The sequence below is a fragment of the Protopterus annectens genome, chromosome 1.part1, assembly GCF_019279795.1.
Source record: "Protopterus annectens isolate FY-2018-M chromosome 1.part1, PAN1.0, whole genome shotgun sequence".
Taxonomy (NCBI): Eukaryota; Metazoa; Chordata; order Ceratodontiformes; family Protopteridae; genus Protopterus; species Protopterus annectens.
This window is the reverse complement of record NC_056726.1, coordinates 1,398,744,732-1,398,758,970: the sequence shown is the minus strand read 5'-3', so window position 1 is coordinate 1,398,758,970 and position 14,239 is coordinate 1,398,744,732. Positions and strand designations below refer to the sequence as shown.

At 40.2% G+C, this 14,239-nt stretch overlaps 1 protein-coding gene across 1 annotated transcript in view; it reads left to right on the top strand.

Annotated features, from left to right (window-relative positions):
• Nucleotides 1–14,239, top strand: part of GREB1 (growth regulating estrogen receptor binding 1) — a 3,935,532-nt gene that overhangs the window by 915,894 nt on the left and 3,005,399 nt on the right. The window lies entirely within an intron of this gene.

The window sequence follows — 14,239 nt, the reverse complement described above, 5'->3', positions numbered from 1 at the left end:
ATTGTTTCTGCCAAAATGAAAGGCCTAAAAAGGTATTACTGCAGTGCTATGAGTCATGAACTTCCTGTATATGACGAGGCTAACAAGATTACCTCCCACAATATTTTCAAAGAAATACTACAGCTAACATTTGCAGAGATTTGTGGTGTGATAAATTTGTTTAAACCGGAGGTGTCATTTACAGTTGTTTACCAAGAGCAGTTGCCCTGAAGTGGCCTGCTGGTTATATGGCAGTTGCATGTCCATTTGTGCCCTCCTTGTTAGCAGACTTTATTGATGTTTATTTTCCTACACTGTCTGCATTCCATTCAGGGTCAGATGAGTAAACACAAATCCAAAAATAGTATATTTATGTTTTGGATTATGTTCAGTCACAAATATGTGTATGTTTCTTGTTTCTGTTTAGCAGTAGATTGATTTTATTTTTTGATTTCATCAAACTACCCATATATATATATATATATATATATATATATATATATATATATATATGTATATATATATATATGAAAAACACTTAACTTGCAAATTATGAATACCATCATTTGTAAACTTTGTTTTATTCTGGAAACGTTTGCTTGTTCACAGATGCTTGGTAAGTTCTTAAAAACATTGCCATTTGTGCTGCTTTGAGCTGAGCAACACAAAATTACTTAAAGCCTGAACAGTGTAATACGTTTTTGAAACTAGATTTAGTTTGATTACATGTTTTGGACAACTTCTGCTTTAATTACTTTGCAACAGACCATTCAGTTATCAGCTGTAGAAAGGATATTGTTAATTTAAGAGGCATAGAAACAGGAGGAAGTTAGGATGACCTATTCCACTAAAAGTAGCCTATACAGTTTTAAGAAATGCAGAAAGGCCATTGTAGTTTCAGGAGAATATAAAAATGGAAGTTGGGATCTCCTGTTCCACTTAAATTGGTATGCTATTTTCCATGTCTGTTACACAGTCTTTTGATATGAGTTTGTATTTGAGAAGGTATATTCTATCAGCTAGCTCATCAACCTGTGCTGCTTGATTTAGCTCCAATGTGGACCTCATCTCTATGCTGCTTTAGCTGCCTTTGCATTGAATATATTATGCCACCTTGCTGGCAAAGTGCTGCCCCTGCTGTATGTTTGGACTGGTCTGGTCTTGCAGATTGAAATGTGTTGGGAAGCTATGAAAGAGTTGTATTGTAGAAGTAGTACAGTTTGCCTAGTGTAATATATAATAATACTTATGTATGTCTTTTAAACTTTCTTAACTGAGTAGATGGACTTTTCAAGGGCCCCTTTTCTGCCACAATCCAAACTATTTGGTGGTAACAATAGTACAGATCTAGTACTGTGGTGGTGGTGCTGCGGTAGCGTTGTCGCCTCATAGCAAGACGTTGTCCCGTTCGATTCTCAGCTAGAGTGTCTTCTGTGTGGAGGCATATGTGAATGGGGCGTGCCTTCGTTGAAGGTTGTGCGTCAGGGCTGGTAACCCAGTACGTAAAAATCCACTACCAAACATTAGCGGACCAGAGTTCCGCTGTGGCGATCCTTAACCGGAAAAAGCCGAAAGACACAAACAAATAGTACAGATCTAGTAATAACTATACAGTACCTCATGATCTCCAACATAATGTGATGTAGGGATCATTATCTATGGTTGCACCTTCCTATCACCCAAATGTATATATGTTGTACTGCTCACTTGCTAATGTGTTCCATTTTTCCCTTATAATAAAAATATGTGGTGTATTTTCTAGAGTTCCACCCCTCCCCCCTCCCTTCCATTTAGCAAATATAATGCTCCTTATGCAGACTGTGTGTGTCCCTTGGAGAAGTAGAACTCATTGTCAGGGACCCTTTCTTATTCACTTTGATATGATGTAGTACTGATTGTTGAGGGGCACCCTTTTCTGACATCTCTGTCCATTTACTAGCAATGGCATGTCTGTGCTGAATCCCCTCTATAACACTATTTATGAATGTGGCATAGCAAAGATGTTCTTAAATATGTTGTTATGTGCCTTATGTTAATGTTTCAAGTGCCCTCAGGTTACCATGTTGTCTTACACACAATGTAACCCAATAGTATGGAAAGCATGCTGGGATGTCTTGTTGCAGGAGGATGAGGAGGAGGAGCCCAGATACAAAGAAAGTAAGACGTGGTACTCTTCCCACATATAGCAATGGAGGAATGAAGAAGTGCTCACCTGCTGAGGTGACAGCATCATACAACCTGCCTAAAAACTTGACATGCAAGTGGCCATAGTGCCATTTGTCCCCTGTCATGAATCAAATGTACACACTGCACCTTAGTGGAAAGCTCATTAGCATTTTACTTTCTGCAGTATAGTTGCATTGTGCAAATTGATGTTAAGTTTCTTGCTGTGCTTTAATCTTGGGGAAAAACAGGGTCTATATTAGAACACCGAACTTTCAAAATTTCTAATATATTAATCGAAAATTTAAAACATCGAACATACAGAACAGCAAAGTTTTTCCTAGGGAAAAAAATTGCTGTTCCAAAACACACACACACACACACAACACAAGCACACCAAACAAACAGTAATCCACACACATACACCTAAACTCTTACACCTAACCCTACACTAAACTATACATACACCACTAACTATCCACTTACCTTAACCCAAACCCTATCCCTAAGGTCCATCACTATCGCACAGTCACCTCACCCGCGCCCTAACCCTAACTCACCTACCCCGCCCTAACCCTCATGTCCACACAATCACACACTTACCTGACCCGCGCCCTAACCCTAACCCGCCCTAACCCTCACGTCCACACAATCGCACACTTACCTGAACCCGACCCGTAACTTTCCACCACAGTGCTGAAAATACCGAAGCAAGAGAAATGGACAACTGAATTTTTTCCCTAGGAAAAAAAATTGGTTTTCTGTTTCTTCGATATTTTCAGCGTTCGCTGAAAACTGGTCAATATTAGAACACTCGAAATTTTGAAAGTTCGGTGTTCTAATATAGACCCAGAAAAACATCCTAGGTTTATAGGTGGTTACAAGGTATACAATTCAGGAGACCATTAAAGAATCTAAACCAGTTTCCCCAATTCTCCTGGAGGACTTTTTGATTAAGTGACTTGCTACGAGTCTCATAGTAAGGAAGTAGAGACTGAGGGAATTAAACCTTTGGTTACATGAAGCAGCTTGATAACAGGTCAGCCTTAATTGCATGTGCCTCCACTTTCACTTCTGTTCTACCAGCAGTACTGTATAACACAATTCTGTGCAAAAGAACTGCACTAATTTGCATTATGCAGCAAGTTTACATGTATCCAACTGATGGGATTATTCCACAATATACTTAGAATTTACTTAGCACTATAACTGAAAGAAGACTATTTCATTCTTCCAGCAGTTTCCGCATGAATAAAATAGTTCACCTTAAATTACCATAAGCAGTTCCAGAAGCATTCTATTCTTTCTTCAGAATATTGCGTTCCCCCATAAATACACACACACACACACACACACACACACACACACACACACACACACACAAAACAATTTTTGTATATCTCTTTTTCATTTGTCTGTTTACCTGTCAGATGCTTAGGGCCTGTATTGGCTGCCTTTTTTGGCACCAAGTAACAGATGTTGAACAAATGTGGAAAGCAAAGACCGGAGCTGTATGGTGCTTATTCACTGCTTACAGTTACATGGATTTATATTTATTTTTCTCCTGCTGTTGCTCATTTCCTTTGGAGAGTGTTTTTGAAAGTAGTCATTTTGTTAAGAGAAAAAGTTTTGAAAACATACTGTTGTTTGTCTTTTTCCTCTTCTTGCAAAGTGAACATGTTATTTATTGGGATATGCCTATCAAAGATGGGCCTCATCTGTGAACAAAATGCAGCATTGCTTATGAACCTGAATAATAACTGTTTTCTGCTTTTCAGAATAAAGAGATTTGGTTATAGCTCAGTGAAGCCTGGGATAAGGACGCACGGCCGAGTAAGAGTTAATTTACTGAACAGGCTGTGTGTCCTGGAGAGTTTGAGCTACCATTGTTGAACTGAACATTCTGTACTTCTTGAACATTCTGTACTAACTGTTGGTTTGAGGTAATTTGTGGTAAACATGTTTACCCTATATGTTTTTCATAGCCAACTGTCAACGGTCAGAAATGTAACAAAAAGTTGTTTTGCTTGCAGTATAAAAGTTGATGTCAGTAAACAAGTTGACCAGAGGAGGAGATCATCTTGGCCAACATGCTGTGTAATCTGGTTAGCTGCTAATAAAGAAGTTTTTCATCACCTGAGGCAGATGTGACTCGTTTGAATTTTTCTTCTGACATTTTGGTCCTTCGGACCGGAAACCTCTACGAAGATACGGATCAGACCGACAGAGAGACTGAAAAACTTGTGCAGGTGAGGGTTTCTCATCTTAAGATTCCCTCGACTGAAAGCCCTCTGACTGATTTGTCATTGAAAGGAGGCCAGCCGCTCTCTGATCCCTATCTGAGGGACGGTTTCCGAACGAAAAGGGGAAACGGAGTCTCATCTGGTTCATGTAGGATGAAAGATAAATTTTCTTTTAATTTAATTTAACCTTGTCGACAAGGGTTTTATTTTTATGTCAGGGTGGGTAGGATTACTTGTTAAGATTATTTTGTTAGGATCACCCGTTAAGATAGCCCCATTTTATAATAAGCCCTGTAAAATAACTTTGATACAGTCCTAAAATAAGAAATCTAGGGGAAACATGGGTTCGAGTTGCTGCAGGTGTGAGAGTGATGTCTGTTTAAATGTTGATGCTAAGTATATGAAAGGTTTAAACAAAAATAATGGTAAATTTTTGAAAAAGTGGAAGTTGAAATATGATTTTGATGGTACCTTGAATAAGAATGCCTGTGCAAAATTGGTTAGAGATTTGAAAAGAGATGCAGGAACTAGAACTAAAAAGCAAAGACAATTGGGATTTCCCCAAGCACAAAAATGGTTAGAAGAAGCAAATAAATGAGCTATAAAAGAAAAACAGTGCCAGGAAAAAGAAAAAAAAAAATCAAAAGGGATCACTGGTGCCAAGTGGAAAAGTAGCTTTATTTTTAGATAAGGAGGATGAGCATACAGTTTGTGCAGTACAAAGGCAGGCAACTGCCCCACCATATGGGGAAATTGCTGCTGCCGTACCGGCGGAACCTCCTCAATATCAGTCTGAAGATGTGGGATCTGTACAGCAGGGTGGGTTATTGGCTGCTCAAGGAAGCATTGTGACCCCTCCAATTTACTCGCAAATTCCTGTAGTCCCCAAGGTTGCTTTGCAACAGGTAGACCAACCTATGCAGTTAAGGTCAGGACCAGCAGGGCAAGGACGTTGGGCCATTAAACTTTCTGACTACTCAGAAGCTCTTCCCTTAATACAAGTTGCAAATCCACAAGCAGGGGATGTTGGACAAGAGCCAACTATTTTAGTTTATCGTCCCTGGGCTAGAGAGGATATAAAACAAGCTACGGATGGTATTCCTCATCCCAAGGTTAATTTTCAAAAGTTTTCTGAGGACATAGTTGGTATGCGTTTAAGTTATCATCTAAATGGTTTAGAAGTAGAACAAATCCTGGGTCCAGATTGGCACTTAGTTTGTGGTACTTGGACATGTAAGGCAGATGACGGCACTACATTAAAGCATAATTCTGGGGTGTTAGATACACGAGTCACTGATCTGTTGAAGAGAATTTCTGATAAGTGGCGTCCAAGAGCAGATTGGATAGTAATAATTCAGTGCATCCAAAATGATGATGAATCTGTAGATCACTATATTGTAAGATTGACAGAAGTGTTCAATATCCATTGCGGAATGATGATTCCGCAGGATCAGACCAATGATAGTCCATATGAACAGCAATTGAAAAATGCTTTTCTTAAGGGTTGTAGGGCTCCGATAAGTAGTTTTATAACTAAGCATATGGTAGATCATAGAACATGTAGACTGCAACATTTGTTTGAATATGCACGGCATGCTGAGTGACATTTCAATTTAAAAAAGAAAGTACAAGTGTTAGCAGTAGGGGATGATGGTGGTATATTTTTGGTACAGGACCAAAGGGGGCAAGGGCGCCGTGGTGGCGTAAAAAAAACGTGGGGGCCCGAAATGGGACACGTTAAATAAACCGGGTGGACATTCAGAGGAATATGAGGGAAGGTTAAAACGTGGAGAATGTTTTAAGTGCGGTAGACGTGGGCACTTTGCTGCCAACTGTGAAGAGTGGCAACATCCCCCACAGCTTACGAACAAGGGGTCCGCATGACTATATGATTGTAAAGGAAGGCGCCAAATTCATTATTGTGATTATTGTAGAGAAGAAGAAAGTGAGAATGATTGTGATGATGATGAGGCAGACACTCGCTGCGATGAATGTCAGAACACTCAGAAGGAAGGGCGGGATTGTGACTGTGAAGTCATAAACCTGGCAAATTTGGGTATTGCTATGCATCTAGATCAAAAACCCATGATAGAGTTTTTGGTTGAGGGACAGAAAGTGGAGTTTTTATGTGATTCAGGTGCATCGCGTACACTTTTGGGTCCAGCAGTTCTGCCTCCGAACTGCGAAATAGATGAGTTTGTCCTTGTGAAAGCGGCAAACGGGAAAATCTATAAGGAACCACTGTCTCATCCTCTATTGTTCACAGATCCGGAAACAAACCAAACTGTTAGGTGTAGGGTAATTATATCGAAAGTTTGTCCAGTTAATTTGCTGGGAAGAGATTTGATGCATTCGTTTGGAATAGCGGCAATTCCCACACCTAAAGGCATTGAGGCGAAAAGGTTAACGGATGGCTTGGTGGTACAGGGAGTACAAGACTTGTTTTACTGGTATAGCCAGGACTTGATTTCAAACGGGTTGGGGAGGGTTGATACAGATTTGATCAACCTAGCTTTAAGTAAATCTAGGAGCGGGTCACCGCAGGTTGCGGCGCACTTACATTGTAGAATGTTCTATAGAAAGGCCCCTGGTCCGGATAAAGAATTTGAAAAAGAATTATTTAATAACAAACGTGCAATGATAATTTTGAATGATATGTTTTGGGATGCGCAAGGTAATACAGTCGTGACCTGTACTTTGACCAAGGAAATGAGTTCTTTATATTGCTCAGGTTATAGCCCACATATTTCAATTACTAAAGCGGTGGGGACACATTGGGTAGATTTGGCGAAAAAGGTAACGAATTGGGACACAATGTCCGAAAGTCAATTGAAAGATCAACAGATCCAGGTACAAAGATTAAATTGGGTGACCTGGGCACAACCAAGCGTGCACCTCAGGGATGACCAAACAGAAATGGCATGACAAATCTTTCTAACTCAAGAGGAAGATAGTGCGTTAAGTGCCTTACCTGTAGATTTATGGTCAAAAGGTAAAGGGGATGTAGGACTGATGAAAACAGCAGGTGAAGTTTGTATAACTCCAAAGTCAGGTTTTAGACCTCGTAAGCACCAATACCCACTAAGTAAACAAGCAGAGGAAGGAATTAAGCCAGTCATTGAGCAGCTAAAACAGGTAGGAATTCTTGTTGAATGCCCAGATTCACCCTGCAATACTCCGTTGTTTCCTGTAAAGAAACCGGATGGGTCATGGAGGTTGGTTCAGGATTTACAAGCAGTTAATTCGGCTGTGATCCCAAGAGCACCGGTGGTCCCTGACCCCTATACATTACTTAATGATTTACTACCTCAGCACAGATATTTTTCTGTCATAGATATAAGCAATGCTTTTTTCTCCATACCACTACATAAGGAGAGTAGATTTTGGTTTGCATTCACTTATCAAGGTAAAAGATACATCTACATCAGATTGCCACAGGGTTATTGTGAGAGTCCGACAATATTCGCACAAGAAATGGCTGCGAATTTAGATCAGTTTGTTCCCCCACAGGGAAGCCAGGTTCTGTTGTATGTAGATGATATTTTGTTGGCCTCACCCACGCAGGAAAGTTGTAGAAGGGATACCCTTGCCCTTCTTAGTTTTTTAGCTGAGCAAGGACATAAGGTAAATTAAGAAAAGTTACAATTGTGGAAAGCACAAGTAAAGTACTTGGGTTATTTAATTTCGCAGGCAGGTAGACAATTGGAGAACAAAAGAAAACAAGCAATTCTTGAGGCACCTATGCCCACAACTAAGCGGGAGATGATGTCCTTTTTAGGTGTGACTAATTTTTGTAGAAGTTGGATCCCTAACTATGCTGAGGAAGTAGGGCCATTGACCGCACTGATCTATGACACTCCCATGGCAGCTAAGAATAATATACAGTGGACAAATAAGGCAGTACAAGCATTTATTAGAATTAAGCAATTGATAGCAGGATCCTCTGTGTTGGGTTTTCCGAACTATTCTAAGCCATTTGTACAAATGGTTGATTGTAAGGGAGGATATATGACTTTGTTTCTGGTACAAGTACATGGGGATAAACAGAGACCGATAGCTTTCTACTCCTCCAGATTAGATCCTGTTGCAAGGGCATTGCCGCATTGTGTTCAAGCTGTAGTGGCAGCCGCCATGGCAGTACAAGCCTCAGCATCATTAGTTTTGTTTCACCCATTGCAATTGCGGGTTCCACATTCAGTAGCTACTATACTTTTGCAAGATAAGATAACCTTTTTATCTCCTAGTCGACATTTGTCATGTATGACAGTGCTGCTGACACAGCCTCATATGACCATAGAAAGATGTACTACTCTTAATCCGGCGACACTTTTGCCGACTCCAGAAGAAGGTACTCCACACATTTGTTTAGAGAGCATTCATGACAAATTGCTTCCCCGACCAGATTTAACGGATATTCCGTTGGTAGATTCTGATCTCGTTTTGTTTGTAGACGGATCAGCAAAGAAAGACACTGTAGGAAAAACACTAGTAGGGTATGCTGTCACCACAGAAACTGAAGTTTTGGAGGCAAAAAGATTGTCAAACATTTATTCTGCACAAGCAGCTGAGTTGGTGGCTTTGACTCGAGCTTGTACCTTAGGGGAGGGTAAAAAAGTGACAATTTATACAGATAGTCAATATGCTTTCTCCACTGTACATGTTTTCGCTCACCAATGGAAGAATAGGGGAATGGTTACTGCGACAGGCAAACCAATAAATCACAGAGATTTAATTTTACAGTTGTTAGATGCAGTGCAACTACCACTTCAGATAGCGATATGTAAATGTTCTGCACATACTAACAGAAAATATCCTGTCTCCAGGAGAAATGCCTTTGCTGATATGGCTGCAAAAAAGGCAGCTCAAGAAAATGATTTGCTTTTACATGACAATGATTTAGAGCCCGGACACCTCTTAGACTTAGAGACACTAAAAGTAATGCAAACATTGACAACACAGAAGGAAAAATGTCGTTGGGTAAAATATGGTATCACTCAACAGGATGGGTTGTATAGGGCATCAGATGGCAAAATGGTATTACCCTCAAACCTTTTTAGGTATGCGGCATTGGTTAGCCATGGACCTGCCCATGTAGGAGTACAGACAATGATTTAAATAGTGTCTAAGGTGTTTTGGTGTAAGGGGTTTTCAACCTATGCAAAGCAATTCTGTTTATCTTGTTTATTATGTGCAAAGTGTCATGCTCAGGGGGGAGTTAAAAAGTCTCAGCAGGCATTCCCCACCCCTCCATATCCATTCCACACACTCTGTATGGACTTTATTGAATTGATACCCTCAGAGGGAAAAAGGTTCTGTTTAGTCATTATTGATGCTTTTTCTAAATGGGTAGAAGCTTTTCCAGTAAAGCATCCCAATGCACAAACAGTAGCAAAGCTTTTGACTACAGAAATAATTCCCCGATTTGGTTTACCAAGACGCATTTACAGTGATAATGAGTCTCATTTTGTTAACCAGATTGTTCAGAAGTTGGGTCAAGTGTTTCAAATTGATCTCAAGTATCATTGTGCTTACCATCTCCAGTCAGCTGGACTGGTGGAAAGACACAATGGTGTCTTGAAGAGTAAGCTCTGCAAACTGATGGCAGAAACACATAGATCATGGACTGCGTGCCTTCCTTTGGCACTCCTGTATATGCGAATCTCACCCTCCTACAAAGGACTTACACCATTTGAACTTTTGTTTGGGAGACCATATTACGTCCCGCAATGGCAAGGATTCTTGCCAGCGGAACGTGAGGGGGGTGAGGATCTAGCGGATTATATGAAGAAGCTGCTAAATGTCAAGTCTCTTGTAACCAATGACTCCTTTGCAGATTCCAGAAATGAAACCTTGTTAAGCGTGGCACCCGGGGACTGGGTGTGGATCCGAATTGTGAAGAGAAAGAATTGATCATCCCCCAGGTGGGAAGGCCCATACCAAGTACTTATCTTGACACCTACGGCTGTAAAGATCGCTGAGAGGACTTCGTGGATTCATATCACCCACTGTAAAAAACTCAAGGCTCTTCCTTCTGCCATTGATATTGGTCAAACTCCACCGGACCTCTGAGCGCAAAGTCTGGCTACAAAGGGGGATTAGCCCAATAGGGGTTAGTTTGTCTCAAACCCAGTGAAGAAACCAATGGCGCAAGGTAGTCCTTAGGGAGGATGGCCATGTTCAACTGGTACTTGAACTGTTACATGATGATGATTTTGGTGGTGAAAGTAAATATGTCCATACGAGAAGTAACAGTTGTAAGAGAAAAAGGAATGATGGTGCTGCAAGCGCAAACAAGTGCTACTACTGTGTTTAAGGTGAAACTTTGTGAAGGAATTTTGGACTGTTCTAAATGGAACAATGATGATTTCTTGACTCGTGCAAAATACTTGTGCAATAGAGACTGTACGTCCTGGTCAAATGTTTGGTGGTCAACAGATGTGAATGGATGGGAAACAAGTGGTGCAGTGATACCAGAGAAAGATAAAAGCAGGCAACAAAGAATAAAAATTGCGCATTTCCAAGGTACTGAAGTAATTACTATAACCATTGTGTCACCACAAGAAAGTGATTCAGGAGTTTATGGAATCGGAGTGTCTCTTCCAATTGGAACTGATCCTTTGGGGACCCTCCAACTTAAAGTACAAAGCCTTAAGAATGCTACAAGTAAGGCAGATCTTGCCTTCACAGAAGAAGAACAATTGTTACTCAAGATGGGATTCGTACACCATAATGAATGGTTATCTTGGGTTAGATATAGTACCCGAGAAGCACATTGTGAAAACTGTGTTTCTTGTGCTGAAGGTAAACAGCAACTAGCGACAGATGCAAGATGAAGGTAACCTAACATGTCTGTTAAAATTATTCTTCAGCAAAACTGAAGATAAATGCAATAATGAAACTCAGTGTTTTCCAGTTATAAGCAAAGTTGAGAAACCGCCTGCAGCAATTTCCTATCCAGGTTCATATATGTGCATTTCCAGAGATGGCACAGGGAAGAATTATAGCAATATGGGACAGAACTATTGCAATGTTACTGTGAATGGCAATGAAAATCCATTTCTGGAGAACCAAACTCACAGTTTAGCAGACGTATGGTGGTTATGTGGAGACAACAAACTCAGATCAAGGCTTACGATTCCCTGGAAGGGGACTTGTGCACTTGTAAAGTTAATTCTGCCATTCTACATTTTCCCAGTTCCAGCAAGCAGTTTCGTAAGAGCACCTGAAATAAAGCCGAAGTGGTTGAGTAGGAGAAAAAGAGAGGCACCGAAGCAATCCTTCGATAATGGTGTCTACATCAATAGCATTGGCGTACCAAGAGGTGTACCTGATGAATACAAAGCAATAAACCAAATAGCAGCTGGTTTTACATCCATCTTTGTCTGGATTCAACCTAATAAGAATGTGGACTGGATCATCTACATTTACTATAACCAGCAGCGTTTTGTGAACTATACCAAAGATGCATTGAAAGGAAATGCTGAACAACTGGAGGCCACTTCGCAGGTGGCATGGCAGAATCGAATTGCATTGGATATGCTCCTGGCCAAAGAAGGAGGAGTTTGCAGGATGTTTGGGACTTTCTGTTGTACATATATTCCAAACAACACTGCGCCTGATGGAAGTATCACCCGAGCTTTGAAAGGTTTGGAAATGTTATCCGAAGAATTGGCAGAGAACTCTGGGGTAGATAATCCCTTTACAGACTTTCTACAAGCATGGTTTGGAAAATGGAGTCATCTCATCAGCAGTTTCCTGGTGTCCGTTGGAGTCGCTGTGGCTATCGTGGTGGTATGTGGTTGTTGTTGTATACCCTATATCAGAGGTCTTCTACAAAGACTGGTTGATACTGCTGTTACGAAGACGATGTACCAGCAATTGCAACAGACTGACGAAAGTGAATACATTGAAATGTGACTTTTTGCAAATGTTTTTGAAGTTTAAAAGTTTGTCTTGCCAATGAAGTAATGTATGCAAAGAAAAACTTAGTTTTTACCATATATTGCTGAAATAAAAAGACAAATAAAAAGTGTTTTCAGGGGGGAAATGTTAAGATAAAAAGTTTTAAAAACATACTGTTATTTGTCTTTTTCCTCTTCTTGCAAAGTGAACATGTTATTTGTTGGGATATGCCTATCAAAGATGGGCCTCATCTGTGAACAAAATGCAGCATTGCTTATGAACCTGAATAATAACTTTCTGCTTTTCAGAATAAAAAGATTTGGTTATAGCTCAGTGAAGCCTGGGATAAGGACGCACGGCCGAGTAAGAGTTAATTTACTGAAGCAGGCTGTGTGTCCTGAAGAGTTTGAGCTACCATTGTTGAACTGAACATTCTGTACTTCTTGAACATTCTGTACTAACTGTTGGTTTGAGGTAATTTGTGGTAAACATGTTTACCCTATATGTTTTTCATAGCCAACTGTCAACGGTCAGAAATGTAACAAAAAGTTGTTTTGCTTGCAGTATAAAAGTTGATGTCAGTAAACAAGTTGACCAGAGGAGGAGATCATCTTGGCCAACATGCTGTGTAATCTGGTTAGCTGCTTATAAAGACGTTTTTCATCACCTGAGGCAGATGTGACTCATTTGAATTTTTCTTCTGACACATTTAAATGTATTTTTGTGGGCTGTTGTTGTAAGTTCAGCCTAAAGGGGTGCAGCACTCCTCAATGTATCATTTGTTGGAAGAGAGAGTAAACCGATGTCCCATCTGCTTGACTTGGTGTAGCTCAGGTGGATGTTAAAGATCCCACAGCACCTATCAAAAAGAGTAGGGAAATTCTCCGATGCCCTGGCCAAATTTTCCCTAGTAGAATAAATACCACCTCAGGTCTCCCCTGAAAAGAGACAAATAGCATAGTGGGCTAATTCAGTCAAGAAAAGGGTAAGAAAAATAAAAATAAAATGCTAATAAATTACTTCAGTAAGCATGGGCATTAGGCACTGTAGGCAAGCAGCCAAAAAAGTAAAAAACCCTACAGAAGACAGAATAGCAAAAGGAGGACAGATGAAGGTCTGGAGGCACCTAGGGCTTAGTTTTCAGCAATGAGCATGTTTGACATAGCTTTCTACCTCTTCCACCCTGGCCAGTCTTTTCACATTATTTATAGATGGTAAACATAACTATATATACCAGTGGGTCTTATAGATTGTCTTTTTAGGCTAGACATTTCATTTTACATTCAAACAAACAAGGTGACTATTCTGTGTCCCAAATGGCCCTGAGCAATTAGTTGCCCCTGATTTAGTAGAATTGCTAGCAGAAAAGAAAAAATCAGAGCATGTTCCACTGTCCCTAAGACCAAAGCATTTTACTTAAAACTGTTTCTTGTCCATGAAAAGATGGATTGTGGAGTCCAGTTTTGAACTTGTCAAAGTAAAACAGAGTCTTAAAAATTCCATACTTCAGAATATTGATCCAACATACCCTCTTACCTTCGCCAAGGCCCTCAGCTCTTTTGGTGACATTAGACCTCAAGGATGCTTACCTCTACTTTTCAAGGGATGCAGGCAGTACCTGAGGTATATTGTGAACAGTCACCACAGTGAATTTACCTCCTTGCTATTTGGATTAGCTACTTCACCAAAGGTTTTTACTAAATGTCTGTCACCAGTGTTAGCACACCAGACAACCAGTGATACCCTTATCTACACATATACATGATTTATGCACAAACTCAGGAGGCTTTATAGAGGGCACTGAAGTACACTTTAGGCTGCCTCATCACACTGAATTTCTGTCCTTATGAACAGCAGTTTATCTTATGCTCAACCAGTATAGCGATCTTTCTTAGGAACCCTTTTGGACACCATTTAGGCCAAAACCATACCTATTACAGCAAGAAATTGAG